This window comes from Bidens hawaiensis, unplaced genomic scaffold (assembly GCF_021521415.1).
Source record: "Bidens hawaiensis isolate Kalapana, Puna unplaced genomic scaffold, B.hawaiensis_p1.1 tig00002123_1, whole genome shotgun sequence".
Taxonomy (NCBI): domain Eukaryota; kingdom Viridiplantae; phylum Streptophyta; class Magnoliopsida; order Asterales; family Asteraceae; genus Bidens; species Bidens hawaiensis.
In genome coordinates, this window is record NW_027491112.1 from 2,989,252 (window position 1) to 2,996,122 (window position 6,871).

A 6,871-nucleotide genomic window follows, 5' to 3' on the forward strand; every position below is an offset into this window, starting at 1 on the left:
TAAAATTAGGCATTTGATGGCGTTATCAAACTTAAATGCAAACTAATCAAGAGACACAGAAATTTCAAACAAAATATAGATGCTCTCTACTTAAAAACTTTCTATCTATAATCTCACTCTGAAGTTCACCCCCTTATCTACCATTAAACTAATTAACATATGTGTGCCACTAACACACACAAATAAACCATGATCTATTAACAATGAAGAGATTTATAGATTTACTACCTTAATCAGAAGTAAGTGATTTGGCTACTGTCAAATATTTCGAACACATTAATTGTTCAAAAACAAAGTATTTAAATAATACAGTTTTTGTAACATATTGAACACATTAACTGTTCAAAAAATGAATGAAAAAACAAAGTGTTTGTGGATTGACCCAACCCGTCATATTTCGACCCATACTTAAAATCAACCTCTTTGACCCGCACACGTTTTGACTTGTTGGTTGTTACCCAACCTATCTGACGTACTGACCCACCCCTAGTGGGTCGATCTGGGTAATGTTGTATGGGTCAAACAGTTGCAAGTCATCCGAAAGACCTCCTCATCTCTTTATTAAAAAATAATTAGAAAACTCTTTCAATAATATGGTTTTTTGTCCTGACATGTCCACGCATACTTAAAATCAACCTTTTAGACCCAATCAAAAGGTCTTTTAGAGATTTAGTTTACAGCAAAGTACTTAATTAGACTATATGTGGAAAGTCATACATCATAATTTCTATAGAATGAAGTATGAATGAAAAAACCAAATCTGATATTAAATAGAAAAGCGAAAAAAGTATCAAGAAAGCAGAAATATGAATGAACCCAAGAACATTGAAGCTTCACATGAATTATAATCATATGGCAAGAAGATTAGAAAGCAAGTGAAAACAGAGTACATGTGCAAAAAAATTATAGCTGATCTGATTATGTATAAAGAAAAGAAATGAAATCAAGACTGAAAACAAAAATTTTAATAACATGATATAAACCCTTTATTCTTCACATGTCTAGAACACAAGTCAAACTCAAATGTCAATAACTATATTCAAGTATAATTTGGCTTTACAATCTTCTACTTTAGTTTGGCCCAAACATTTCAAGACCATATCTAGTTCACAGTTAACCGACCCATAACCTAATCGGACCTACATGTAACACCGATTTACCATAACTAACTTAACCGAAACTCGGCTATCATTCTCCGGCTAACCAAATTTCGCTTATGGTTACAGTTTTGGGCCAAAACCAACCAATGCACACCCCTGTCCGGAATGGCGTCTCACTAATGTACATATTCTTAAGAAATGCTTCACTTCCAATAAGGCAATAACAAGCATACACATAATCTTAGTTTAAAGTGCGCAAAGCATTCCGATGCGTTTTGATCCTAAAAGCCAATGTGTGACGCGAGAGGCGCACACATCATGTATGCTAGGCGTTTGTATATAAAAAATACTAAAAAGTATTGATATATAATATTTTAACTTTTAAACACTAAATATAAGATACCCATTATTTCTTGTCAAATTTGTTCAATCGATGGTCTAAGTTTGTTCAAAAACTTAAGCCCATTGCTCAATCGATGGTTAGATTTGTTCGATAAGATTTTAAAAACTCATACCCATTGCATGTGATGGTCTAATTTGTTCAAATACTGGTCAATTACATAAGGCACCACATAGAATGCATCACATATTCACATGTGCATCATGGAATCGCATCGCACCAACTGAAACGGTGTGTTTACATCGCCGCATCGTGCATTATGCGCACCCAATGGACACATTTTTAAACCAAGCTTATAGTTACACATTAATCACCTAAAATAAACTTAATATACTTATGGTCTGAGTACAATGCATGCAGGATCCTTATCACCTACTTATGGGTCTAAGATGTTGATGATATATCACTCGGTGAGACAGGCAGCTGGCAAACAATATGTAAAATTAGGCATTTGATGGCGTTATTAAACTTAAATGAAAACTAATCATGAGTTGCACCGAAACCAAAAATAGATTTTTCTACACACATCCTATGCGAGCATTACAATAATGCATTGAAACTCTCAATTACGACAAAATATTCCAGCTAATTGCTTTAAAACTTTCTATTTATAATCTCACTCTAAGGTTCACCACCTTATCACCATTAAACTATTTGACATGATCTATTAACAATAATAAGATTTATAGATTTATTACCTTAATCGGAAATGAATAAGGTGGCTACCATCAACGTCATTGTCGGTCAATTTGCCAGATGGCCATTTTAGCGGTACACTCGATGCACCACCATCTTCCACCTATGCCAGTGCCATGTCAGCATCTTCAACAAAGCTAAAGCCTTTTCTATTTAAAGCACAACTTTCAATCTTTCTAAGCACCCTTCTCTAAACAATTTTTGTACTCTCACCATGAGAAACATCTTTCAAAGTGAACCAGCGGTGAAGTCGCCTCATGATTTTACCGGAAGTTTTACCGACATGTGGAGAGAAATGCGGGTGACAATGGTGATCCCACCATTGACAATTGCAATATGTATATGCGTTATGATGTCAATCATGATGTTTATCGAGCGTGTATACATGACCGTTGTGATTCTTTTGGTGAAGTTTACCGGCAAGAAGAAGTACACTCAGTATAAGTTGGAAGCTTTGAAAGAAGATCTTGAGTTGAACAGAAGTTATCCCATGGTGTTGGTTCAAATACCTATGTTCAACGAGAAAGAGGTATATATATAATTAAATGTTTAATTTAATATATATATATATACATACTAAATAGTATTTCAAATAATCTAACCCACATTCTTATCAGGTCTACAAGCTCTCGATTGGAGCTGTCTGCTCTCTCACATGGCCGTCTGACCGTTTGATAGTTCAAGTACTTGATGATTCTACTAACAATATCCTAAGGGTAAATTATCTTAAATTTCTAAAATCTTAAATGATGGAAGGTAAATTATCTATTTGGTAATTAACTTGGTTTTTTATACAGCAACTGGTGGAGCAAGAGTGCAAAAAATGGATAGAGAGAGGCGTAAATGTGAAATATGAAACAAGAAATAACAGAAATGGATACAAAGCCGGTGCTCTTCGTGAAGGATTAACTAAAGATTATGTGTTGATTGTGAATTTGTAGTTATATTTGATGCAGATTTCCAACCAGATAAAGATTTTCTTTCGAGAAGTGTACCTTATCTCCTTGAAAATCCAGAACTTGCTTTAGTACAAGCTCGATGGAAATTTGGTAAAACTAACTCTGTTACTCCTGTTAATAGTTTAATTTTCAGTTTTTAATATTATGAATTTATAACTAATATGTGTTCTTTTATAATAAACGCTAATGAATGCATAATGACTCGACTCCAAGAGATGTCACTAGCCTATCATTTAACTGTCGAGCAAGAAGTCGGTTCTTCAACTTGTCAGTTTTTTGGGTTCAATGGTAAGCCATATTCCAAAAAAATAACTTTATGGATTTTTAATATGAAGATAATAATATTTTTATGGTGATATAAGGAATTGCTGGAGTTTGGCGTATAAAAGCAATTGAGGATGCGGGTGGCTGGAAAGATAGAACCACAGTGGAAGATATGGATCTTGCGGTTCGGGCTAGTCTCAAAGGGTGGAAGTTCGTGTTTGTTGGGGATCTAGATGTGAGTTACATTATAAATAAAATTTATTAAATTTTATTAACACAAACTGCTAAAATATTCTATTGCATAGGTCAAGAACGAACTACCAAGTACCTTCAAAGCTTATCGATATCAGCAGCATCGGTGGTCATGTGGTCCAGCTAATCTGTTCAGAAAGATGACAAAGGAAATAATTTGTTGTGAGGTATAACTTATCTCTTGAATGTTTTCTTTAAATTAAAAAGTGATAACAATTATAAATTAAATTATCTTACTTTATTATGCAGAGGGTGTCAGCTTGGAAGAAGTTTCATGTCCTCTACGCATTCTTTTTTGTGAGGAAGATAATAGCACACTGGGTCACTTTTTTCTTTTACTGCATAATTATCCCAATAAGCATCATGGTCCCAGAAGTTCATCTTCCAAAACCAATTGCCATTTACATCCCTGCAACAATCACCCTTTTGAACTCATATTGCACCCTAAGGTAATGAATCCCAAAATAAACAAAATTAAACCATTAAAGAACTCAATAATTAACTATTAAAGTTACATCTTTTTTCACACAGGTCACTGCACCTTCTTGTACTATGGATCCTGTTTGAAAACGTCATGTCGTTTCATCGATCCAAAGCAACAATCATAGGACTACTGGGAGCAAATCGAGTCAACGAATGGGTCGTGACTGAGAAACTTGGGAATGCAACAAAGCAGAGAAACAATAACAGGCAACCAAAGAGAACAAGGTCACGCGTTTTCGAAAGGTAATTTAGTCAACAAATGTTGATCATATTGACTAATTAACATTTTTTATCATTTGGATAATTGCTTAATGCTAATAGTTTGAAATGATAAACAGGCTTCTTTTCTCAGAGTTAGTGATGGGCTTGTTCCTGCTATATGTAGCTTGCTATGACCTTCTCTTTGGGAAAGATCACATGTATATCTACCTGTTACTGCAAGCAATTGCATTCTTTGTGGTGGGACTTGGTTGTGTGGGCATAAATGCCCCCAATTAAGGAAGCAAGTTTGTGTCTATCTATCAGAATAAAGGTGTTTATGTTCAATAAAAAGTTATAGGGAATTGTGGAAGTGCTTAAAGAACACAAAATACGCAGGTGCAAGAGCATGGATACAGACGGTCGAGTAATTAGTTATTTAAGTAGTATGCAATCTGAATAAAGCTGTGTGCTATCTGTGCTGTTAAAAGTTACCAGATGCGGTAACAAGTTGTTCTCTATATCATAAAGTTTGTTATGTTAAAGTTTGCCAGATCTGTAATAAGTTGTTCTATATGTAATAAAGTTTGTTATGTTAAAGTTTACCAGATCTGTAATAAGTTGTTCAATATGTAATAAAGTTTGTTCTGTTAAAGCTTACCAGTTCTATATATCATAAAGTTTCTGATGTTATAGTTTACCAAATGCTAGCACAATGATTGTTCAAATGGCAAATCAACAACTATAATTCATAGTAGTAGCTATGGCAGTAAACGAACCAAACCAAACAAGGCCTTGTTCATGTTTGTTCGTTAAGATTACAGTGGACAAGCAAGAGTTTCAAGAACATCTAAGTATCTAACCTAACAAAATTTCTTGTTCGTGTCGCTCAATAAGAAAATGAACTTGTTCATGAGCGGTTTACAAACACAAAGGAACACCGAACACAAACATGTTTTGTTTGATATGCGAGAATGGTCAGTGTCAATGATTCGGTGTGGCTACCAAACTTGTGTTTTTAACATTCATATTCATATGTTAATTTTACCTACAAACAAATCACATAATCTCATATATATATATATATATAACCGCCCTGCTTGCGGTGCGCACATATAATGTATATATGTGCGAACCCTCAGGTGGGCAAAAGTGAAATTGCACTAATTTTGACGTTATTTTACTAATCTCGTGAAAATAACGTTAAAAGTGGCGGAAGGTTAATCAGGCATCATGTGTCGCGTTGATAGCCGAAAGACAAGGGTACATGCACCAAGCGGCGGTGTCCCGCTGGTTGAGTGTTATGTGCCTTTTGTCCAAGGCTTGATGCAAAACTACTATCGAGTCGGGGGTCTCACCGGAAGCAGCCTCTCTATTCCTAAAAGGTAGAGGTAAGATTGTCTACATCTTAACCTCCTCAGACCCTACCATAGCTTTGCTATTGGTGGGATATACTGAGTACGATGATGATATATATATATATATATATATATATATATATATATATATTATAGCTAATATTTTGCTTAATTCTGTATGATAAGATTAGAAAAGTCATTTAAAAATATTAAAAACCTAAAATGAACAAACATTAACGAACACGTTATCGAACGTTCACGAACACAATTGAAGGAACACAGCCTCTGTTCATGTTCTTTCATTTACTAAACGAACAAACATAAATGAACTTTCCACCGAACAGTTTGTTTACAGCCCTAGAAATAACTTCATTTGCTAAATAATTAGACAGAGGATATAGCGTTTGAAATTAAAAGTACTAATATCAAAGAGTATAATCATTAATCAGTTAATCACTGCAAGCAGATAATTAAGCAAGCTAATTTTTGAATAACAATAAGTAGCAATTTAGGTCAATTAATCAATGGACGTAATACGTAACATGTATGAACATATCAATGGAGATATAAAGGAATATAATTACCAATTGCTCTACGAATCGGTGTGTTTCAGTATCCAATTGATTCAAATTGTAGCTCCTGTGGTCTAATTGATGAATAATTTGACCGACTGAACATGTATTTAACGATTATTACAAGAGATTTTATGTGATTTTAGTAGAGAAAGCATAATGAAATGAGTTAGGGTTTATGATGATTAACGGTAAGCTTAACTTGATTTGAAAGTTCGAAACGGTTTGAGACGAGTTGGCTAATCTTATGCTCGTTTAACTTCAAGATCGAACTCAAGTCTAACCAAACTGTCTTGTTTAATTTTGAGTTTGAGCATGAACCCACCTGACTCGACTTAGGCTCCACCCATATATAAAATAAGAAAATATTTTTTTTTCATTTTATGATTAAAACTTTGGGGTATGTACTAGTAAAAAAAAAGGCCTCTAAAATCATGTATGATAAATAATTTGACAAAATTATCAATATGGAGGTATGGTTGTCTTTCAGAAGCCTAAAAGTGACCTACTACATTACCCATCACTTGAACAGTGGGTTCGTATGTTATCGTTTAACTGACTCTCACTTAATCAACCTTGCATACCTCTC

At 34.2% G+C, this 6,871-nt stretch overlaps 1 pseudogene across 1 annotated transcript; it reads left to right on the forward strand.

Annotated features, from left to right (window-relative positions):
- The first annotated feature begins 2,385 nt into the window (after nucleotides 1–2,385).
- Nucleotides 2,386–5,064, forward strand: LOC143605787 (glucomannan 4-beta-mannosyltransferase 1-like; annotated as a pseudogene). The gene is made up of 8 exons (XR_013148616.1): nucleotides 2,386–2,725; nucleotides 2,814–2,912; nucleotides 2,994–3,443; nucleotides 3,518–3,654; nucleotides 3,725–3,838; nucleotides 3,921–4,120; nucleotides 4,203–4,397; nucleotides 4,493–5,064. The product of XR_013148616.1 is annotated as a glucomannan 4-beta-mannosyltransferase 1-like (transcript).
- The last annotated feature ends 1,807 nt before the right edge of the window (nucleotides 5,065–6,871 follow it).